The sequence below is a fragment of the Adiantum capillus-veneris genome, chromosome 13, assembly GCF_014529385.1.
Source record: "Adiantum capillus-veneris isolate H3 chromosome 13, ASM1452938v2, whole genome shotgun sequence".
NCBI classification, from domain to species: domain Eukaryota; kingdom Viridiplantae; phylum Streptophyta; class Polypodiopsida; order Polypodiales; family Pteridaceae; genus Adiantum; species Adiantum capillus-veneris.
Genome location: NC_140943.1, coordinates 127,057,312 through 127,083,519, shown reverse-complemented (window position 1 = coordinate 127,083,519; position 26,208 = coordinate 127,057,312).

The window sequence follows — 26,208 nt, the reverse complement described above, 5'->3', positions numbered from 1 at the left end:
TTTGAGTCACTTGTATATTTGTACATAGATGCACAATTCACTTTCACATCATCATCACTGATTTATATTTTCACATTGTATAGGGGCTTGGGTTTTTCCCTTGAATTCCCCAAGGTTTTTTCATCCAAAGCTAGAGACCTTTGTTTGAGTGGGGGTGTTGGAGCTATATATGGCTGACTCTACTCAAATTGGTCTCACCTATATATTTGTATCTTTTCCTCAATATGAATCAATCTTTGGGAGCGTACATGGTGTGTCTCTTGTCTCGTCTCTCTCTCTCTCCCTCTACATCTCAACAAAAACTAGGCATCACCGACTTTCCATTAGGAGAGAGTTCTAGGCCCTATGATCTAACATTGGATGTGGCAGAGAAAGGACCAAATATTACATGGCCACATTCGCTACTACATCGTGTACCAAAGGTAAGGTGGCAATGGTCCAAAATGGTAAGTACAAGGCGCTCCAAAGCAAAGGTAACGGGAGAAATTTTTGGCTGCAACATGGATGATATCCTTCCAATCGTCGACGTCAACATAAAGGGTAAGAGGGTTGGTCACACTTACATTGATGGTGGTGCAAAAATTTATGTGATGAGTGAAGCTATCATGGTTCGGTTATTACTCGAGGTTGGCAGTCCTTCTCCATGCAAGGCAAAGATGGAAAACAACGCAAAAGTAAAATGTGCAGGTGTGGTAAGTGTTGTGAAGGTAAAAGACTTTAATAATGAGGTAGAAGTAGATATTTTTGTGATGCCAACTAAGGGGGAGGGCTATACATTGATCTTGGGAAGTCCATGGTTGATGGCCATGAAGGCAAAACAGGACTGGGCATTGGTCTTCTGTGCATAAGAAAGAGGAAACAATCTAATACGACATGAGGACCGGCAAGCAGAAACAAATGGACCTGGAGACATCAGCAGATGAAACCACTAGTGAGTCTTCCACTTCTGAGGATGAGACCACCTCCATCAATGAGAGTGACAGTTCCATCGATGTGAAGGGAATTATCATGAAGGATCTACAAAGGGTAAGCACAATTGGCAACCCATCACTAGGAGGGCAAAACAACGAAGAGGAAAATAAATCACCTAGACTAGGAGAGGGTAGGTTGAAGAGTATGATGTCTATGGAATTAACAAGTGAAGAGAAGGATAAATTTTTGCAAATGTTGATGGGATTTCCTCACCTTTTCATTGAAAACTATGAAAGAATCACATGGATCACAATGGTGGAGCATCATATTGAGTTGAAGGAAGGGGTAAAACCAGTTCTGCAAAAACTATGACAACTGGGGGCCATACAAGAAAAGGCACTCCTTGCCAAGGTAAGGAAGCTACTGGAAGCAGGGTTCATTTATCCTATATAAAACTCAAAGTGGGTGTCACCTGTAGTGGTGACACCTAAGAAGAATGATAAGTGGAGGGTCTGCATCAACTACGAACCACTAAATGCAGCCACAAAGAGAGACCATTTCCCTCTCCCTTTCTTGGATGAAATTTTGAATGAAGTAGATGGTTTTGAATGCTACATAGTGTATGACGAGTATTCCGGCTATTTTCAAATACGCATAGCCTTTGAGCAACTAAAAACCACCTTTATTACACCATGGGTTGCTTTTCTTATAGAGTTATGCCATTTGGTCTCACAAATGCACCTGCCAAATTCCAAAGATATGTAATATATTTCTTTCAACCCTTCTTTCAAACATCCACACGAGTATTCATTGATGATTTCTGTATATATAGACCTCGCATTTCACACTTAGGAAAGGTGACTGAGGCTTTGGCAAGGCTTCAAAGCGTAGGAGGGTTATTAAATGTAGACAAGTGCCACATTGGGGAAAGTAGAGTCATTCTTTTATGCCATGAAATTTCAGCTAAACGTATCAATGCCGATCCAAGTAAGGTATCCGCACTCATTGCACTACCTTCACCAACAACCGCACGTAAACTAATCTCTTTTCTACAAAAGGTGAGGTACTTGAGTAGATTCATACATCTACTATCACAACTTGTTCTACCACTGCAACATCTCACACAAAGATTGAATTTCACATGGGACGAGGAAAGTGAACATAACTACAAGAAGGTAAAAGAGGTCTTAGCCACCTTACCAACTATCTCACCACCTAAATGGGACCAAAAGTTCTATGTCACCTCAAGCGTGGGTGATGACTTCTTAGGGGTTGTGCTACTCCAGAAGGATGCAACGACATATTTCATGAGGCCAATCTACTTCTCCAATCGAATGATCAGAATGGCAAAGAAAGGTTTCACCCATGTGGAAACCTAGTCCTAGCTCTTAGATTTGCAACTACAAAGTTTTGGTCATATTTGCTACCTGGGCAATTTGTAGTCTTAACCATAGATGAAATGTTTCCCTATGTGGTACAACACATGGATGTTTCTACTAGAATTACTAAGTGGCTAGTTCGTCTCCATGAATTTGACTACATGGTGCAGGTGGAAAGCACAACAAGGGCAAACTTGGGGGGACTCGTGACCTGCCAGAACTTTGACAAGAAGGTATAGCAGCCTAAAGGGGAAGGAATTCAACCACTTCTAGAACCTTTGGTGGTAGAAAGAGCACACTCTCTCTACTTTGATGGAGCCTACAAGCGAGCATCTGACAAAGTAGCTGCAAGCATAGTGGTTTTTGATGACAAAGGTATCAAGGTATTTTCACTTAGCCATTTGTTAGAATCACATTCTAACAATGAAGCCGAGTATACAACACTAAATAAGGGGTTACAATGGTGCATCTCACAAGGGGTAAAGTGCCTTAATGTATCTGGGATGCTCTACTTTTGAAAAGGCAAGTAAAAGGAGTATGGACATGTAAGAATCCTAGCTTGAGGACCCACTTAAGTTGTGTAAAAACTTTGATGGGTAAGTTTGAAGAAGTTCAGCTACACCACATCCCAAGGGCTCAAAACCATGAAGTCAATGCCTTAGAAAGTGAAAGACTGTAAGAAGTGGTAGCTGGGGCTATAAAGCTAAAGCTCCCTCTATTTCAAGGTGACACCTTACCCGACATAATGCATTTCTTGGAAACAGGGGAATGTCCACTAGACCTAACAAAAGGTCAAAAGCAATGGTTACCAAGAAGGCCACAAGTTATCGGCTTATCAATGACGGTTTGTATTGTAAGGGTAAGGACCAAGTACTTAGGAAGGTCTCTCTCTTTAATGAAATAACGGGGGTAATTTCCATTTTCCATGATGGTGTTTGTGGCAGCCACTTTGCCCTAGATATAACAAGCATGAAAATCTTGCAGGCTGGTTTTGTATGGCCTAGCCTCAATCATGATGTACACCACTGGTGTAAGACATGTAAGTTGTGTCAAAAGGCCGGCACCAGGTCACTCATGCGTGAAACACAGACACCTATCCTTTCATATGGGCCATTTGAAAAATGGGGTATAGATGCCATAGGACCATTGACTAGGACCAACTCAGGGAAGTTCTACATCATCATGGGAGTCGACTATATGACTAGGTAGGCGGAAGCTACAGCCACAACTAGGATCACAGCTGTGGAGGTAGCTAAGTTTGTCTATGAGCACATATGTTCCAGGTTTGGCACACCATTAGAAATCATCTCTGATAGAGGGCCAGGTTTCAGAACAGACTTGGTAGGAGACTTAATGCAAAAACTAGGCATTACAAGGAGGCACCACCCTCAATGTAATGACTTAGTTGAAAAAATGAATGGAATGGTTTGTAAAATTATCACCAAGCAGGTTAACAATCATCCTGGGGATTGGGATAAGTATCTACTCCCAGCTTTGTGGGCCTATCGAACCTCATTCCACACATCTTTGGGGTTCACCCCATGCCATTTGATATTTGGCAAGGAGGCAATCTTACCTATTGAGGTACAACTAGTAAGTCTCAGAGTGATGGAAACCCAGTTTCAACGACCCAACATGCATTTGAGAGATCACATACTTGACTTGGAATGACTACAACTGGAAAGAGAATAAGCAATCAATCATTACACGGCACAGGTAGAACACAGACGGCTTAGTTTCAATCAACATCTTTGGTGCAAAGATTCAAACAAGGGCATGTTGGTGCTCCGCTATGACAATCTCTTCGACACACTCAAAGATAAGAAGCTCCTACTCCAATGGGAAGGCCCTTTCATCATCAGGAAGAAATATGCCAATGGGAGTTACCAGCTCATGAAAGCTAATGGTAAGCTTCATAAGACTAGAGTCAATGATTGTCGGCTTAAACCTTATTTTTTATGATTTGATCAAACTCCACCTATCGACATTCCTAATGAGGATACACCATCAACCTCCACCTTTGAGGACAATGACCAACCAAATGAGTTAGAGGCATAAATGCCTCTAACCTTAGGGGGAGGGCTAATGACACCAGGTTAGCCGCACCTCCCTCTAGCCCACCTCGAGGGAGTGAAGATGGCCGGCTTTTGGAGACAAGGCCGCGGAATCGACCCCATTCGGAGGGGGCATAAGTTTTTTTTAAAGAAAATTGTTTCTTTATTGATGCCACCAAACCACCCTGCCTTTCCCTTTCTCGCGTTCATACAGTAGTGGCCGCGCCCCTTGGCATCACCTTCTTTTCCCCCCTCCCCCCACTCTCCTCTATTATCAGGACAAACAAGCTCTCTCTCCCCCTCTCATCTATTATTTAGCCATGCAAGTAGCTCTTTCTCTCACACACACATCCCCTCACTCCATCTCTCACGCTCTCTCTCCCTCTCTCGTTCTCTGTGTAGGCAAGCCCTCCCTAGTTTGTCAACCAAGGCGGGCCGCCATGCAAGTAGCTATCTCTCTCTCTCCACTCACACCCACACACTCCCCGCCACTTCCACCCTTCCCTCAGCAACACCCTCTCTCTCCCTCCCTTGTTTCCTATGTCGGAACAGCCCACACGGGTGCAAGCAAAAGGACATCCCTCTCTCTCCCTAAACACCCACACCACACACCCACCCACACTCTCTCTCCGCAACTCCCTCACCCTCTCCGTCCCTCTCATCACATGCTCGCTCACCCTCTCACGCTCTCTCTCTTGTTCTCTTCGATGTTGGCACCATCCCGTAGGTGCAGCAGAAGCCTCTCACTCTCTCTCTTGTACACACATAGACATTACACCCACACAATTACGCACACTCACGAGCTCATGCACATATGCACACAAGTACACACATGAGAGCACGCACACAAACACATGCCCACCATTCGCACACACAAGAAGTAAAAAGCAAGGAACTCGGCATCAACAAAAAAGACAACCAAAAGCACGCGGAAGCAACACCAAATTAAGAAGTGATGTCAAAGGCATGGGCCCCACGAATGGCAACATTAACCTCACACCAACCACCCGAACCATCAACAACACCCATTGTAAATTCCCCTATCACCACTCTTCTCTAATAACCTAGCCAGCTGCTAGTGGATTGTCCCACCCCACTCTTACCTCCCTTCTCTCTATCTCTATTTTTTCTCCCTCTCTATCTCTCTCACTAGAGAGGCGTCTAGACTCTCTACAATGACCAGTGGATAATTGCAAGGACCATTAGGTAAGGAACACCTCCCATGCCATATAAAGAGGCCTCCACTAAGCACAAAAGGAAACACACTAGAGGCACCACCCAGACTCTATGCACTCTACATTCCATGCACCACTGAGCACCTAATGCACCTCACAAGCTTGAGAACTCATGGTGGCATGCTTATTGCTAGCATGGATGTTCTAGCATTGGCAGCATCACCACCACCACCAATCTCCACCCACACCATGGTTGGGTTACTAATCATGAACACCCCATGCACATAAGCACTCATTAGCACCCCACAAGGCAACATGACCATGGTAGGATGGAGTGCATCGACGTCATGCTACCCCAGGCCACTCTCGATGCTGGTAATCAACGTCACTGGCAGCTGCATCGTCTTGATGTTTCCCTCAACTAACCTCTTGCTAATGTGCTAACACCACTAACTCCAAAGTTTTCCATGCACCATATGGAGCTCGCATTCCATCATGCATCCCCAGTGCCAGGACAAAGGTTGGTAACAACCAAGGCCACCGTTTTGTAAGTATCATCATCATCAATAAAATGTGCAATTTTGTCATGATCCTTGAGTCCATTCTCTCCTCTCTTAGCTTGTTCTCCCCATATCAGTGGAATGATCCTCCCCTTGTATATCACTCTACCTGTGCTTCATCACGTGCGTCATCACCAGTCAGTCATGCTCCATTCAAACCTTGTCACATACCTTTCTCCTACCCACGCTCCTGATTTTTGAGTAGGAAATTTTATATATATCCGTACGTTTGCTATATCATCATTCTATGATGATTACCTAGAAAGTATCTCATTCCTGCCAAATTAGGTCATGTATGTTTGTGTCCTAGCCGCACCTATGTTAGGTGGTGCCCCTTATAGTTATAGGATAACTCCTACCTTGAGATGATGCTTGGGGAAGTTCAGGCTATGTGTGGTGTAGAGGCCGCCCCATATGGCATGTCATTCCGAACATTAACTTGAGGGATTTATTATTTCTAGCCTAGGTTAAGGCCCAGGCCTCAATCTCTTTCCACTCCAATGAGCAATAAGCACCATATGTGCATTGATTCCCATCACTGCCACTTCTGCTCTTGTCATCACGCTATTAAACACATTGAATAGAAAACAATGTCTCTCAGGAGTCATTGCCTCATTGAATGTGGGGTTGTGTGGTGCAATAGTTTCACACCCCTCCATACACACACTTTATTAGCCACAAACCACACCCCTCCCTCCCATACTCGCCAATCTCCACACGGCTACATCTATAATGGAATTGGCCTATTTAACTTGAGAATAGCGGAAATTAATGAGAGTACTTTTGAGAAATTACTTTGTGAGCATAGCGGGTGAACATAATTGAAGATAGAAACATAAAAATAGCAGTTAGTTAACTTGGCATGAACAATACTTTTGCAAGAAAGTGAATTTAGAGAACATGGCAACAGTTGAGGACCAGATTTATGTGGAGCCGGTCCCCCCTCCGATAGGCATTTGTATTATGATTTCTCCCATTAAGAGAGACTTGTTACAATACAATCTTTGTGTTCCTTGTGACCTAGGTGATGCAATGAAGATGGAAAGCTTCATGCATCACAAGCATAACATAAATTTTGAAGAAATCTCTAACTATCCCAAGCCTCAGTCCCAAGACCTCCAACACCTTCGAAGGTGGAGAGAGCTAGTAGGGAATGAGGATAGGGAAGAGGAAGAAGAAACATTTCATAGGAGAAAGAATTAGTTCCTCACTTATCATAACTCTTATTGCTAGTATGCATAATATCATAGTAATGAAGATCGAGAAGATGGTAAGCTTAAGCATTGAAGCATGGCTCTTGGTTGGATTTGCACTCCATAGCCAAGAGTCTTGGTGTAGGATCTCAACCTCTACTTGCTTGGAGAAGAAGAGGGAGCTCTTGCACTTTGCACAATGCATAATGAGAGTGTGTGTCGGTGTGTGTGGGAGAGTATACCCCCTAAGAAACCCCCTAGCTTTCTTTGGTCAAACCCACATTGTAGCTCATTCTTGAAGCTCATTGGACCCCTCTAGACCTAGCCAATGACGAGCAAGAGGCATTACAAGCAACAAGGGTAGCCTTGGGACAAGTTTCCCCCTTTCACCTTTGAGAGAGAGGACTTGATAAATGCAAAGAAAATTAATTAAATCTCCTAAATTATCATTGGACCCCTTGGGTGGCCAACCAATAGGCTCCAGGCATACCATGAGAGCAACATGAGGAGGAAGTTGACAAGTGTCCCTTATGATTTCTTTGTACCAAGTATGCATTGTGTGAGTGTGTGGGTGTTATCTCTCATCCCCCCCTCATGTAGGGCTCACCCCCTCCTTGTCGGGATTGGATCTTTGACTTTTGACACCTCAAGCCCGTCAAGATTAGGCCTAGTACCCACTACAAGCTTGGCCCTTAAGCACTTTAAGCTTGGGCTGGTGGGTTCTCACCTCAAGTATAGCCCTAGCATCTCAAGCATGTGAAGCACCTCAAGAATCTCAATCATCAAGAACCTCAATCAACAAGCACCTCAAGCACCTTAGTCACTAAGCACGAGAAGCACCTCAAGCACCTTAAGCTTGGTCCGGGTTCCCACCTCAAGCTAAGCCGTAGCTTACCTAAGGTCAAAGGACTTTTACACACATTATTAGAGGTCTTCAAAGAAGTTAACCCTAAGGTCTTATGCTCCATTGGTTAGCCTTGTTTTTTGATAGAACATCTCTCATTTGGGCCCCTTTACCATTGGCCTTGTGTTGAGATAGGCCTATAAGCACATGTTTATATCTTAACCCTTGTTCCTCTCTATTCTCTCACATTAAGTGATCAATTGAATATGAGAAAATCATTTGGTTTGGTTAGATATTAGATTTTATGACATTACCTTTATCTTGAAATCATAGTCTTCCTCGACAATGAGGTAGAAGAGATAAAGCCTTAGTCATTAATCAATCTTACTTAGCAGGTAGAGGATCCCTTTTTACCCTACAACATCTTTCTAGGATAGATGACTAATCCATTTGGTGCTTGGGAGACATAGTTTCCACAAGCATGTCTGCTCTTTAGTACATTTCATTCTCCCAAAGTAGAGTGACAAATTCTACTTGGTGTTTGAGCGACATCGTCATCATAGACATGATTCTAAGTATGCATACTATTTAAATTTGTGCACAATTAAAAAGAGCTAATCTTATAAGACAAAAATATGGGTCATTTAAAAAAAAATTATACATTTGCTTACTCTAATGTAGCATTGTAAGCATTGACGAGGTTCACACTATCCTTAAGCCATATTTCTTGCATCCATCTAGCATCTTCAAAAGGATAATTTGTGAACTTAATAAAATACCATCGGATAATCTTACCATGTCGTAGTACCTTGTCTTCATGCCGAAGGATAGCTTCGGGTTGTAGCACCTCTTCTTGGTCTTCAACTTTGGGAGGGTCTTCGATAATTGGTCCACTTGGTGGCTCTCCTTTGTAGGGCTTAAGTAGGCTCACATGAAAGGCATTGTGTATGATCCAATGGTTGGGCAACTTGAATTGGTAAGCCGTCTCATTGATGGGCTTCAAGATTTGGAAAGGACCATAGTATCTTTTTGCTAGCTTAGCATAATACTTTTGATTGCCCATAGGATTTTTTCATGTGGTTTGCCTTAATCGAGCCTTAGGAAACTTAAGTAAGACCCAATCATTTTCTTTGAACGTTAAGGCCCTTCTATGCTTGTCAGCATGAGCTTTTTGCCTTGTTGAGAGATGGATATAGCCTCCTTAATCTTTTGAAAATATTTTTGTAGGTCACCGCTATACTCATCAGCAGCAAAGATCTTCCCATGCACTTTGAGTAGCAAGGGAATTTTAGGTCTTCCCTCAATGATCTCAAAAGGTGCTTTTCCCATAGAAGTATGTACAATATTATTGTCGGCATACTCTACAAGAGGTAAGTATTTTTCCCATTGTGAGCATTGATCTACTTAGGTAACATAAGTTTTGAGTAGATTGAGTATCGTAAGATTGGCTATCTCACTTTGGCCATCCCTTTGTGGGTTATCATATCTTTCACCCTACAGCTCCATTTGAGAAGCCGTTTGTACCAATTCACATATCACTTTGAGCATTACATCCCAAGGCAAAAAACTAGCCCTTTGGGCATCCTTCTTTTCCATCCCATCTAGTCCATTGGAGCCTTTTAGGCCTAAAAACCACATGAGACATACATAGCCACTACCACCTGCCTACCCCGGTCTTCACACTTGCTTCAACCCTCTACCATACACCTGGCAATCCATCCATACTTGTGTGTGCATTTTGCTATGGTCAAAACACTTTAGCTACACCATTGTTGACCAACCCCCTTGTTGAACATTCATGTTTAACCACAAAACTGTTTTATTCATCTACGAACTAGAAAACCTAGAAAACTTGTGAGTCAACCTAGAAAAATATATATAGTCTTATCCCTACTCTACTATCACCAACCCTCAAGTGGGTTTCCCCACCCCCTGCATTACATCACAGCTTCCACTTGGGTCAAACGCATGGCAATTATTACGTCCATCCATCTATAACCACATCGCATAGTGCTTTATCCCAGCACATAGCCCATCATATGCATATAAACTGCCCCTGGAAAACCTTCACCACTCCAAGCATCCACCTGTATCCAAGCATCTTCAAATGGAGAACCATTGTGCTCATCACCCTCCTCAACAAGAACACTTGACATACATGACCACCACAACACATACCTGGCCGTCCCTCTCAATCATATAAAGTGGATGCCTCTTCCAAGGACACCTGCTCATGCTCAATCAACCACTACACATGATCAAACTCTTCATACCTTGACTGAAATGAGTCAGTTTCTCAACTCGTATTTGCATCCATAGAGCTGCAATCACTCGGCTCGACCTCTTCTGTCTCAAGCTCTGGAATCCCCTCCAGCTTGACCACTTCCACTTCATCTACAAACACGGTACCCTCCAATTTCTAGCACTCTTCAAAGGAGACTGAACAACCATACCTTGATTTGGCAGCACATCTCTTGCCCGATCTAGAACCACCTTCACTTCTTTCACAATTGGAGCCGCTCTAACTTGCATTCTCGGCATGGAAACTACACTATCTCTTTGTAACCATAATACCTTTAATTCCTCCTACATAGGCACATCCTTTGCACCATCTTCAGCTTTACTTCCACTGCATCACCTTGCTTTGGCATCATTGCATTTGGCAAACCCTGCTTCATCTACTCCTTCTTCAAAATCTTCTTTGTCCGTTCTTTCACTAGAGCCACCGCTTCCTCATATGACACCGGGCCATCAATCTCCACCTTGTCTTGCATTTCTTCATGCAAGCAGTCCAAAAACTTGCTCAATGTAAGAAAATCGACATTTTCAACAACAATTACCCTGAGGAGCTTCTCCCAAAGGGCTTTGAATTCCCATGTGAGTGCTTGAAAATCCCCTTCCAAGATTTGCTTCAACCCATCTAGATTTCACTTCACTTGTTTAGTTGTGCATCCTCTACGAATCTACTTTGAAAATCAGCCTATAGGGATTCACAATCAATCTTTTCTTCTTCAAGTAGATCATCAAACCACCGCTTTGCTTTTCCATGAACCAGGAGTGGGAAAACTCGCACCACACCACAGTGAAAATGGGAAAACCACATCACGCCATCTCTAGAAATACTTGATCTTCAAAACTTGCATCTTTGACATTGCCAAAACCGTTGCTTCAACTTCAAACAAAAGCATCAAGACTTTCTTCAATGGAGGAACTAGAAGATGGAAAGGGAAAAGAGGAGCACACCCAACACACAAAAAATTGCCTTTCTATAGCCCACGGCTTCCATAGCAACCCAATTCACTAGAAAACACAACCACAACACCACAATTCCATAGGCAAAACACCGTTTTCACACAAAACAATGCACATACTTGCTACAACACTGTAAGCAAGGCCAATCACTCTGCACATGCTCAATTCACTACCTTCCACTCACATAACGCCTATCTCTATCCCCTCTTTTCACAATTTGACCTGGGGGCGAACACTGGCCAACACACGCCCAGAAACACATGGACAAAAGCAAAAAAGAGAAGGGGGAACGAATTGACACCAAAAAATAGCAATGAGGACTACCCTTTGATCAAGAAACAACCATATACAATATTTTTATGTCATCACACAACGACAAGCTTGACCTCACAAACCCTTGGCATCCTCTTGGCTCTGCACAGCTTCCATGGCTCAACAGCTTCCAATCGAGAAAAAACTCTGGCTCAAAAGCATCGTGCCCCAAAAAAATCTCCTCTTATAGGAGGCCATCTCCCTAAAAAAGCAAACATTTTGGCCCTTTGACTGAAATCAAGGTTTGGTGGTACAAAAAAAGGACCAAATCTTTTTTCACCGTATTGGTACTAATGGAAAAAGTGGGGACCGGTTAAATCTTTTGTAGTTTGTGTCAAAACTTGTCGAAGTTTGTTTTTTTATGTTCTTGTTTCCAAGATGTATCCAACGATATACAATATTATAGGTGATTTCTTTTGGGACTTTGATAAATTGCATTGCAAAGATTTGTCAAAGGTACTATCAAGAACAACCAATTTTGTACCACCATCCCTTGCTTTCAGCCCTTTATCTCCTCTACAGCTCACTAGGAGCCCTTTTTTTCATTTTAGTACATTCTATATAGGTGGCTAGCTCATTTTTAATATACTTTGCATGATATGGACACCTCATCAATTTTCCTCTCTCTCTCTCTCTCTCTCTCTCTCTCTCTCTCTCTCTCTCTCTCTCTCTCTCTCTCTCTCTCTCTCTCTCTCAACATGTACAACACCCCTTGTTGGTAGGGTGGTGTGACATTGCCAACGGGACACTTCCCCTTAATTAAAAAGGTTTAGCTCCATTTAGAATATTGTGGGACCCCGCCCATAGCCAACTGCCACATCATCATTGTGTCAAAATGCCATCAACAGCAATAGCCAATAGCACCACTACCACAACAAGTGACACCAAAAAATGCCCAACAGGGCCGCCAGCTCATGCCTGCACAGTGCCCATGCTAAGAGAATGGTGGCACCCCCCATAACCATGCTAAGGGGAGGTCTCTCCCTCTCTCTAGTTGCTTGACTTATGAGGGGTTAACACCCCACTATATATACATGAGGTTCATTTTTTTGTGCCCGCACATGGGTATTCACCCTATGACATGTGGCGGCTCCAAAGCCTTGCACCCTTTTGGGGTCTGCAAACTCCACAAAATGTTTTTTTTTTACAACGAGCTCCCTATCCACAATGTTGCCTCATGGAGTGCAATGATTGTAAAATATGTCCAATGGCATCAAGGTTGGAGCCTTCTGCATTCATGATAAGAGAGTAGTGAGAGTGGCTACAATTCACAAAAATATTGAAACTTACAATCACGGGGAGCGGAGAGTCACCTCTTACTACCGCTACATGGGACCCCATGTTAATGAATTAAGTAAGGACAAAGTCTTGTACTTGTTTTCATATGATTTTGCAACTGGAACCCATATCATTTTTGTCGATAAGTACAGACAAGAATACAAGCCAATTCACCCAGAAACTATTGGTATGATATTTTGAAGAGAAGAAAAAGCCCATAGAAACCCCTAGCAAATCTATGAGTCCCTTCTCAGCTATTACAACACCACATCACAATCAAACAATAGCCATTGTCCAACCCTCAGAACTCACAAACCTCACCACTATCATTTTAAGAATGGCTCAATCAGTTTTCCACACTAGACTTGAACATGAAAGGGGGTGGATAGCATGCCCTATCAGGGCTAGAAGCACCACCAAAACCACCACTCCATCATCAATAGTAAAATGAGAGTAGAACAAGAATACCAAATCCAACCAAGACTAAAGCACTACATCGAGAATGAGAACAAGAAAAAACGGTCCAATCAGAGGAACGGCCACTTGCTAGACCAATAAAGAATTATGGATTACGAGCAGTCCTAGGTGAGGAGCACTCACCATGTTCGAGACCAAAAAGATCTCGTAGAGGAGGAATGGGGGATCCTATGTTTAGATTGATGTGGATTACCATAGAATCGGATCATCTCAAGTCCAAAAATGATTTAACAAGAAATATTTTGGAAATAGGGGCCCAAGTGATCACATGGCAGAATTTACTGAACTGTGCATCATTAAAGCTGAGGAAGTCCTAGACTTTCCCAAGTAGCTCGTAAGATTTGGGCTAGCTCTAGATGAGGATGGCGCCACTTGGTTTGATACCATTGAACGTAGAGATTCCAAGTCAATGGAGGAGGTCTTGAACGAGTTTATAGAGGAATTCTCTCAAAGAGAAATAGCTCACAATACGGTCTCGCAAATTTTTAAGTTCAAGAAAAAAGAAGGAGAATCTGTACGAAAAGCAGCTTTAAGGCTGAAACACTATGTAAAATTTTTCCCTTTGGAAGAGGTACCAACACAATCCAGACTGATGTTGATGTACATCCAAGGACTAAGGAATGCAGACCTTCAGAAGGATCTTCATATAAAGAAGAGCACAAGTCTAAACGAGTTGACCAAACAAGGTCTATACCTAGTAGACAATTGTGTGGTCTACAATGAAGGTGAAAGACTTAGATGATGATTCATCATTACGGGATAGTGGATCAAAGTCCACAAAATTAGCACAAAAGAGAGAGGTAGTTGTAAGTCAAGAGAAACTTCTTAAAGAAGTGCTCAAAAGGATATTTGCTAAGCCACATGCTAAGCAGCCCAAGTGGTGTACCATCAAGAAAAAAATGGACTAATCATGTCACAAAGACTGTTACTATAGCAAGGTACATGTGAGAGAGCAACAATATGCCCCACCAGCCTAGGTAGCACCTCCTCAAGTACCACCAATGCCTAGATATACAATAGGAAATTTTCCAAGACCTTATGAGGCACGATTTATGAATAACCAAACCCAAGAACAAAGATGGATGACGTATCCATACACTGAGTTGGAAATGCAAAGGATGGAGATGTGTTAGAAGATGATCCAAATAGACCAAGCTTTGTTAGAGCCATCGACAAGAAAACCAAAAGGTTGGATGGAGGTTCCAGCTCCAACACTAGTGATCCCACCAAGACACGAGCCTGAAAGGATAGCTGAGACTGCCACAGCTGAGTTAGAATACATAGAGTTAATCAAAAATCCAAGAGTAGTAAGGAATACCACAGATCAGGCATCTAATGGTTTCCATCCTATCATGCCTGAGATATACAGAGAAGACGATGGCTTAGATGAACTTTGGAAACAAATACAAGAAGCAAACGAAGCAAATGAGCTCAGTGAGAGAGTGAACCATACCAATACTGGGAGGGATGTATTTCTTCCTCCTATTGAGGAATTTGAGGCAGGATCTCAAGCAGATCTAGATATTCGCCCATATTGGGGGGATAAAGGATCTATAAGATCTTGGATAGCCAACCTCAATCCTTGAGAACCTTACCCGCTTACATGGGAGAGTATGAAGAAAAGTCTGATGTGAAGGCGGTCCCATCACAAAGACTCTCCTCAAAAAAGGAGGTGTACTTAAAAGTATTGATAGACATATTGTTTACACTTATGACTTGCACCATTACGCTAGCTGAGCTTCTTAGAATACGACCAAACATAGGGGGATAGTTGAAAAATGCTTAGAAAAGTTTGGTGTAAAGGATCTGATTTCACAGATATAAGAGAGGATTAGAGAACTAGATAAGTCTCAATTAAAAATGTGACCAGTACCATTAAACAAGTACACCCAGGATGGCCCAGCTGGATACTGCAATTATGTTTTTCCATGGCGTGAGGATGATGCCCGGTTTGGCACCGTTGCTGCTGTGGCGAGAGTACGCCCAGGTTGGCACAACGAGTACTTGTCGAGCGGTATGGGATTCTCAGGATGACAAGAGTTTTTATGAATAATGTATATACCAATCAGACCTAATGGTGCAAATAAAGATTCTTAAGTGAACCTAATCCAAAAGCTGTTGGTTTAGAAATAGACTACTTCTTGCTTTATTATTGTTTGTAATACTGTTTGAAGGGCTATTTTAACGAACAAGTATCATAAATAAGGAAAAGGAACATGTATGTTTAAACAGTGTGGTAGTAATTAGGTAACAAAAGAAGGGTGGCTGCGGTGTGGAAAGTGGAGGAATGATACCTCCATGGTATCATTCTATGGACGGGTGGACCCAATGAGTCGGGTAACTTTCCAAAGCTAGAAGTTTTCTTCTTTTTTTTATAGTCATAAATATTAAAAGAGATGAACCTTGGCGGCTGTGCTTCTGAAACACGGGGAAAAAAGCGCACAGGTTGGTCACTTTAAGATATATACCTTTAGGTATAATTGATTAGATAGTGTTTAGTTAGGGTTTGGTGGTCACGCTCTACCATAGTGAGATAGGACCAATCCTTCACTAACGATTCATGCCTATGGCTATGTAGTATCTAAGGCAATGTCCGTTGGTTTTTCTTTCTCAGGATTGGAGACCTATCAAAGGTACTCCGCTCCTCTCAAAAAGGAGTAGGGACCTCACACTGCAATCAGAGCCTAGGTTAAAGCTTGGGGAGATCTTTATATTGATGTATGGATGTTGAAGGATACGAATGTTTGGAAAATGGTTTTGAATGTTTATATGGTATTGAGGATGAACTTTCTTGATACAGGAAAACACTCGTTTGGTCTCGCAGGAATTCTAGATGTTCATCATCATGTTTGAAAATGCATGCCAATCACAAAATTATCAATTCTGAAAATTGGTGATGAAGATTTTGGATAAGGTGTTTTTCCACCTATCACAAGGGTGCATAAAGGATGGGGCATCGAATGGAGTCCATCTAGAGGAATCTATACCATTGATGCTGACAAGATATGGTTCATGGATACCAACCTCAAGAAACTTCGATGGGCAGAGGAATTAAAAGTTATCAAAGTATATATTTTCATTGGTACTAAGAATTCAGATGCTACCATTAACTTGGGAGGATAAAACATATCTCAAACTCAATGGGTCTATAACCAAGTTACCAAAGTTATCCATGGTGGTAGGATCTGACCCATGTGTGTATCTCCTAGATTTTGAGGGTCAAAGGAAACTTATTGTTTTGATCCTTTATCCTATCCTTTTGTAATCCATAGACTCAAAATATAGGAATGTTTCAAAGCCTTGTACTCAAAGACTACCAACCTTGGTAGCAAATTATGTGTATATGAATAAAGTTTGGATCAATATTGACTTTTGCCTATACTATTGTTTGATTAAGTCTTGTCTTAAAGTAGATTAAAGTTATTGTATTAAATAAATTTTCACTTAATCTATATTTCACAGAGTGTGGTGTACACATCTCTTCAAGAGAAAAAGCTACTTCTCAAGCAAGCTAAACTTCCCTCTTTCAAGGGGGAAGGAACTCTAGTTGAGAGCGATGCAGAAGTGTGGCTTGAAGATGTGGAGGATTATTTTGTTGTTATTGGTACTACTCCCCATAACCAAGCAATGTTGTCTATGTTTCATCTCATGGGGATGCCAAACTTTGGTGGAAATAGCACTGCAAAGATAACCAAGTAGCTCAAAACACTCAAACTTGGGAAGACATTAAGTATGTTGTCAAAGGATTTTATCTTCCACCTGCACATGAATCCCTTAAGATGAATGAATTCTTCAACTTATGTCAATTTCATCTTACAATGGAAGAATACTACTTCAAATTTGTAACTCTTAGGTGCTATGCTCCACCAATGACCGCAGATCAACAAGTAGCCTGTTTTTGCTAAGGGCTAAATTCTCCTTTAAATACTCGTCTAGCAGCCATGAGGCCTTTAAATTTACAAGATGCTCTTTTAAGAGATAACCCCTTAGCTAAAGAGATGTCCAACTATCAAGGGGACAAAATGGAAATATAAGGAATGCTACAAAGAGAGGACGACCTTTGATGTGGAACCAAAGGCCAGTTCACCAAACTCAACCAATAGTTGCAACTTCAGCAACAATTGGAGCTCAAAATGTAGATCTTAGATGCTTTGAATGCAACGAGCTAGGACATTTTAGGAATGTATGTCCTAGGTGATTCTCTGAAACAAATATAGCTAATCAAGCCAGAGGGCGAGGTCAAATTATAAATCGTGGAGGAAGAAATGGAGGACAAGGTCGGGGGCGCGAAATGGCTGCTAGAGTCAATGCTATCATAGGAGAACAAACATTGGGAGAAGAACAAGAGGAAAGAACAACTCTACATGCTACAATTGATAACCCAAGAGCAAGACAACAATATGTTGTCATTCAAACACCTGCAAATCACCAAGGTGAAAAATTTGAGCTTCTTATTGATTGTGGCAATACTTATTCTTTCTTGCCACCTAAGTGTTTAAGGAGGTTAGGACTTAATCAACAACCTACAAGAAAGATGACAATTTAATTATCCAACGGAAACGAGGTGTTATCTCAGTCCACTGTGGGAAAACTAGATTTCAAGTTGGGAGAACACTCTACTTATGCTACTTTTAGAACCCTACCCATAGGAATATATGACGAAATTCTTGGAATGGATTGGTTAGCCAGTCATAATGCCAATATCCATTGTGCCCAAGGAAGTGTTACCTTTGTGGACAACCAAGGTCAGGAAGTCACTATTTAAGGCCAAAATGGACGACCAAAATCTTACTTGGTCAAAGCTAATCGTCTTTTGAAAGGGTTACACAAGGGACAACAAACTTTTGTAGTCAAACTAAACAAATTAGGAAAATCTTCTTTTGACCCTGAATTAATGTGGCTAGAAGATTTTTCAGATGTTTTCCCCGTAAAAATTTCTAAACTACCACCACCTAGGGAGGTAGACCATGAAATAGAAATTTTTCATGTATCATAGGTATCACATGGTGGTATAGGATCTTTGTAAAGGACTATGCTCTTAAAGTGGCACCACTAACTGACTTGCTAAAGAAAGGAGCTACGATACTTTGGGAAGAACAACATGAAGCTTGCTTCAAACAACTTAAGGAGTATCTTGCTTCAGAACCTCTTATAAAACTTCCAGACTTCACCCAAGAATTTGAAGTGATCACAGATGCTAGTAACCTAGCATTAGGAGGATTCCTTACTCAAGAAGGAAGGCATGTAGCTTACACTTATATGAATCTTAGGATTCATGAAGTGAATTATGCTACACATGATTTAGAATTGCTTGAAGTTATTCACGCTCTTAAGCTATGGAGAGATTATCTATTGGGATGCAGATTCCAATTGGTAACACATCACAAGAGCCTTAAGTGGATCTTTACCCAAACTAACCTTAACATGAGACAAAGGAGATGGATAGAGCTCATGCACAAATATGATTTTGATATTAAATTTAAACCAAGTAAGGATAATGCTGTGTAAGATTCCCTAAGTCGTAAAGCTCTTTGGGGGAAATTTCCATGGCTAACAACCCTATTTTAGACAAGGTCTCAGATGTTGTTGTAAGAGATGCACATTACGAGATGCTTCCTAGTATCCCTATGTGAAGAGAGGGTATCATCAAATCAGCCTAAACCTCTACATTATTCCATGGAAGATGGCAAAATTGACTATGCATACCTAAGGATTCTTTCCTAAGGAATGCTATCATATATGAAGCACATGATGGCCCAACTTTGGGACATCCAGGTTATGCCAAAACGCTCAATGCAATTTGCAAAAGTTACTATTGGCAAGTTATGAAGGGCGATGTCCTTCGCTATGTCAAGCAGTGTTTGTCTTGTCAAAGGATTAAGGCAGAGAGACTAAAGATGCCAGGTAAACTACATCCTTAAGATATTTCCCAAATGAAATGGGAATGCATTAGCATGGACTTTATTACCGGGTTTCCTTTTGTTCAAGCTGGCTATGATTCAATCATGGTCAAAGTCAACTTGCTTACTAAGGTGACTCACTTAATCCCAGCCAAGACAACCTTTACAGCTTCAGGTATTGCTCATCTCTTTGTGAAGGAGGTTTTCAGAATTTATGGTTTACCCAAGAGGATTGTTAGCGATCGTGATGCCAAGTTTACTTCAAATTTTTGGGTATCATTGTCTCAAGCTATTGGAACTCATTTATGTTTTAGTACTACTTATCATCCTCAAGCTGATGGACAAACTGAAAGAGTTAATCAAGTAATTGAAGACATCCTTAGAGCCTGTTGCAATAGAGAACCTCGCAAGTGGATTCAATACCTACCCTTGGTAGAGTATGCATACAATTCCTCTAATCATAGAAATATTGGAATGACACCTTTTAATGCTCTTGATGGTCAAGAATGTTTATCACTTCTTAGCTTTTCTTACCCCACTATAAGGGTAGAACCCTCAAAGAAAATGCTCGAAGAAATGGAAGCTCAAACCAAAGCTATTTGAAGGGATATTCAAGCGGCTCAAGATCGACAAAAGAACTACGCAGACTTGAAAGATCATACCGGATTTTCAAGGAAGGTGATAATGTTTTCTTACGAGTAAAGCCCAAAAAGAGCAATCTGTCTCTTGGAAGGTATAAGAAGCTTAGCTACCAATATTGTGGACCTTACAAAATAATTAAGGTTGTAAGTGATCAAGCTTATAAACTAAAACTTTATTCCCATCTCAAGTGCATGATGTATTTTATGTAAGTCTATTAAAACCTTATGTACATAACCCTGACCATGTCCTTGATGATCAGCAAATCATTTTACCTGCTCAAGGTGTTCTATAGCTTCAACATGATACTATCCTAGAAACTCGAGAAAGACAGCTTAGGAATAGATCTATCAACGAACATCTTATCTTATGGAAGGATTTCCTTGTAGAAGATGCCACTTGGGAAGATGAGACAACCCTTCTAAAGGATTACCCTTCATGTTCTTGAGATGAGGGCATCTCAAATTCTAAGTTGGGGAGATTGTAAGGTCTCTACTTCCAAATTTCACACAAGTTCTATTATGCATTTGAATTTTTCAACCATCACTTTTTATTTAAGATATTCGAGTTCAAATTATGAACCGCAATCTAAGAAAACCTAAAAATAAAAATTTACGTTACAAAATTCTGACATGTTTAGCTATACAAAATACTAACTAACTTATTGCAAGACTTATTTACTGATTGTAAAATTTTCTCTTATTATTGTAAAGTTTATTCTAAAAGTGTAAAGTTTAACTTAAGAATGTAAAGTCAAAAGAATACACATGAAGGACACATGAAGGCACATGGACTCACCTGGACTCACATAGGAGGGGACAAAGTAGGACACACAGTCACATGGAAAGGAGAGGTTAGTCTTGACCAATTGAGGGGGGTTGTGTGGCCTTATCTTTTAATGATGAGGAAAAATTGGTCAAGATGTTGGGTACCACAAGGGGACCAAAAACGCGGTTATGAATTTTAGGAAAAACAATTCAAAAATATTTTTTAAAGAATAATTATTTTAATTCTCTGGAAAAAAGTTGGACGTTTTTCTTTCTTGCTATAAATAGAGCATCCGTACTTACACTTTAAACATAGAGATTGCCTCTTAACGCTCACAAAGTGTTTCACTGCTCTTAGAGAGAAGGCGTTCACAAACCACTAAGAGAGCAAAAACTCTAGTGGATTAGGAAGGTACATATTAATTAAGCATTCAAGTAGCTTTAGAAATGATGTGTGTATTCTCTCGTACTCTAATCTCTTTAATGGATTAGTAAGATGCAATTAACTTTAGAAAGGATGTGTGTGTATTATCTCTTCCTCTAATCTCTCTAATGGATTAGTAAGATTCAATTAGCTTTAGGAAGGATGTGTGTATTATCCCTTACTCTAATCTCTCTAGTGGATAAGTAAAGTTTAATTAGTTTTAAAAAAGGATGTGTGTGTGTTCTCTTTTACTCTACTTTTTCTAGTGCATTAGTAAGATTCAATTATCTTTTAAAAGTATGTGTGTGTGTTATCTCTTACTCTAATCTCTCTAATGGATTAGTAAGATTCAATTAGTTTTAGAAAGTATGTGTGTGTGTTATCTCTTGATCTCTTTAATGGATTAATAAGATTCAATTAGTTTTAGAAAGGATGTGTGTTTGTTCTCTCTTAATTTAATCTCTCTAATGGATTCGTAAGATTCAATTAATTTTAGAAAGGATGTGTGTGTTCTCTCTTAATCTAATCTCTATAATGGGTTAGTAAGATTCAATTAGTTTGAAAGGATGAGTATGTGTTCTCTCTTTCCCTAATTTCTCTAATTATACATACTCTCTCTGATTAGTACATCTTAACTATTAACTTATGCATAGTTAATTGAAAGTTAATACATAAAAGTACTCACCACACTCTTATTATACATAATGAAATTCTCATTCACCAATTTTGTTATCGATTAGATTAATTAATATTTTAAATAATCTAAAAATTGATTTAGTTGAAGTAGAAAAATTGAAGTTAGAATTGGATTAGAAATGTCATGCATAAAAGTAATGCATTTTTAAAATTTCAATTTCGTAGTTTACACACTTAATTTTGTATTAATTAAGATTAGGAAAGATTTTTATATATAAAACTAGGAGTAGTGCAGTAACACTAAGTGCGAATCCGAATTGGCAAGGGTTCAAATTACAACCTCTCTTTGCAAAATTTTAGTAAAGTATTATTCAAGAAATAACAAGGTTACTTATATGTAAAAATGACCTTGAATTTCAAGGAAATTACTAAGAATATTCACCAATTTAAAGTTCTAAGTGTATAACATAAGTGTAGTACAAAAAAATGGCTCCAAATCATGCTCCAACCCAAGGCGCTAATGATCATGAAGCTGGTACAAGTTACGGGGGACTCCTGCGGAACATGCTATGTCTCCACCAATCGGACCAATTGGAGCTATGGTACAGGTTAGTATTGCAATTTCAAGTTATGCATCATTGCATATGCAAGACCATGGACATATATTAATCACCTTAGGAAAGGAAAACATGGATAGAAACCAAGGGGCTTAACCGCAAGAAACTCGGCATATGTATGACAAGTAGGAAAGATTATGTTGGTTAAGCTATTTTCCATAGGAAAGAAAGCATGCCCAATACTTTTGGTATGGTTTTCCTCAAGACTCTCTACTTATTAGCGCTGACATTAGGTGGCAGTTGCCGAGGCGTGAGATGACATCCAGGGTGGCACAGCTAATGATGCGGTGAGAGTATACCCAGGATGGCCCAGCTGGATATTACAGTTATGTTTTTCCATGGTGTGAGGTTTGATGCCCGGTCTGACACCATTGTTATTGTGGGGGGAGTATGCCAAGGTTGGCACAACGAGTGCTTGTCGAGTGGTATGGGATGCTTAAGATGACAAGAGTTTTTATGAATAATCTCTATACTGATCGGACCTAATGGTGCAAGTAAATATTCTTAAGTGAACCTAATCCAAAAGCCGTTTGTTTAAAACTGTAATAATTCTTGCTTGATTACTGTTTGAAGGTTTGTTTTAACAAATGAGTATCATAAATAAGGAAAAGGAACATGTATGTTTAAATAGTGTGGTAGTAATTAGGTAACAATAGAAGGGTGAGTGTTGTGTGGAAGTGGGAGAATGATACCTTCATGGTTTCATTGTATGGACAGGTGGACCCAATGAGTCAGGTAACGTTCCAAAGCTAAAAGTTTTCTTTTTTTTTATCATCATAAATCTTAAAAGAGACGAACCTTGGCGGCTGTGCTTCTAAAACATGGGGAAAAAAGCGCACAGGTGGGTCACTCTAAGGTTTATACCTTTAGGTATAACTGATTACAGATAGTGTCTAGTTAGGGTTTGGTGGTCACGCTCCGCCATAGCGAGATAGGACCAATCCTTCACTAATGGTTCATGCTACATAGTAGCTAAGGCAATGTCCGTTGGTTTTTCTTTCTCAGGATTAGAGACCTATAAAAGGTACTCCACTCCTCTCAAAAGGGAGCAGGGACCTCACACTGGTATCAGAGCCTAGGTTAAATCTTGGGGAGATTTTTAGAATAATGTTTGGATGTTGAAGGATACACCGTACAAGATGTCATTTCCAGAGGCTATAGAGCTCAAGAAGCAGCTCAAGCAATTGATTGAGCAAGGGTTTATCCGACCTAGTACCTCTCCATGGGGTGCACCTGTTCTTTTCCAAAAGAAAAAGGATGGATCTCTTTGACTTTGCATAGATTATAGGGGCTTAAATCACGTTACCATCAAGAATAAATATCCAATTCCTCCTATTGACGAAATGTTGGACAGACTACATGGAGCCAAAATTTTCACAAAGATCGATCTTCGATCTGGCTATCATCAAATTTGCATCCAGGAGGCTGATATCTCCAAAACATCTTTCAACACTCGTTATGTTCATTATGAATTTATAGTGATGGCTTTCGGACTTACGAATGCTCCTGCAACTTTCAATCGTCTAATGCACGATATCTTTAGAGAATTCTTGGATGATGTTTTCCTAGTATTCTTTGACGATATCTTAATTTATTCCAAATCAGAGGAAGAGCATGAAGCACATGTTAGAAAAGTGTTAGGCTTTCATGCCAAAATAAACTATATGCAAAGAAAAGCAAATGTACCTTGTTCACCTCTGAGGTCTATTACTTAGGGTTTATAATTTCACCTCAAGAAGTCTCTGTTGACCTTGCAAAAGTCAAGGATATTGTCGAACGGCCTCAACCCACTTCAAAAACCAAAGTCAGAGGGTTATTAGGTATCATAGGGTGGTACAGGATATTTGTAAAGGACTATGCTCTTAAAGCTGCACCACTAGCCGGCTTGCCAAAGAAAGGAGCTATGATACTTTGGGAAGAACAACATGAAGCTTGCTTGAAACAACTTAAGGAGTATCTTGCTTCAGAACCTCTTATTAAACTTCCAAACTTCACCCAAGAATTTGAAGTGATCACAAATGCTAGTAATCTGGCATTAGGGGGAGTCCTTACTCAAGAAGGAAGGCATGTAGCTTACACTTCTTGGAAGCTTAGGATTTATGAAGTGAATTATGCTACACATGATTTAGAATTTCTAGCAGTTATTCACGCTCTCTAGCTATGGAGATATTATCTATTGGGATGCAAATTCCAATTGGTAACAGATCACAAGAGCCTTATGAGGATCTTGCCTCAACCTAACCTTAACATGAGACAGAGCAGCTCGTGCAAAGATATGATTTTGATATTAAATTTAGACCAGGTAAGGATAATGTTGTGGCAGATGCTAAGCCGTAAAGCTTTTTTGGGGGCAATTTCCATGGCTAACAACCCTATTTTAGACAAGGTCTCGGATGTTGCTATCAAAGATGCACATTACCAGATGCTTGCTAGTATCCTAAGTGAAGAGACGGTATCATCAAATCAGCCTAAAGCTCTACATTATTCCTTGGAAGATGGGAAAACTTACTATAGGAATCGACTGCATACCTAAGGATTCTTCCCTAAGGAATGTTGTCCTATATGAAGCACATGCTGGCCCAACTTCACGACATCCACGTTATGCCAAACCCCTCAATGCAGTTTGCAGAAGTTACTATTTGCAAGTATGAAGGGCGATGTCCTTCGCCATGTCAAGCAGTGTTTGTCTTGTCAAAGGATTAAGGTAGAGAGACTAAAGATGCCAGGTAAACTACATCCTTTAAATAATTTCCAAATGAAATGGGAATGCATTAGAGTGGACTTTATTACCGGGTTCCTTCTGTTCAAGCTAGCTATGATTCAATCATGGTCGTAGTCAACTTGCTTACTAAGATGGCTCATTTAATCCCAGTTAAGACAACCTTTACAGATTCGGATATTGCTCGTCTCTTTGTGAAGGAGGTTAATTCAAAAATTCATGGTTTACCCAAGAGGATTGTCAGCGATCGTGATGCCAAGTTTACTTCAAAGTTTTGGGTATCATTGTTTCAAGCTATTGGAACTCGGTTATGTTTTAGTACTACTTATCATCCTCAAACTAATGGCCAAACTGAAAGAGTTAATCAAGTAATTGAAGACATACTCAAAGCCTATTGCAATAGAGAACCTCGCAAGTGGATTCAATACCTACCCTTGGTAGACTATGCATACAATTCCTCTACTCATAAAAATATTGGAATGGCACCTTTTGATGCTCTTTACAGTCAAGAATGTTTATCACCTCTTAGCTTTTCTAATCCCACTATAAGGGTAGAAGCCTCAAAGAAAATGATCGAAGAAATGGAATCTCAAACCAAAGCTATTCGAAGGGATATTCAAGCAGCTGAAGATCGACAAAAGAAGGAGTTCTACCAAACATCAAGCGAACTTATCTGCGCAAGCTCAAAACCGAGCAAAGTTACCAAGTGATTTTCTCACGTATATAGGTAGACTTTGGTTTTAAAAGGATATGAGAGAGAGAGAGAGAGAGAGATAGAGATCTTTCTCTAAACCCAAACAATAAATGTCAGCACCATTGCTCCACAATCATGATTATACAAATCTAGATGTCCTTATAAATGTCCCCATTGCTAGCAAAAATATGTTTTTTTGGAAGCTTAAATATAGATCAATTGAACAACTTAGTTCACAAAGATGGAAGATGCGATTCCTTTGCATTTTGGATCATTGTTTGGAAAAATCTAGCAGATGTCTAGAAGGCCATGATTTGTTTATGGAAAATTTCAATCTCTTTTGATCTTGTGTCTGCTCAAGTCAAGGTGGTAAGGA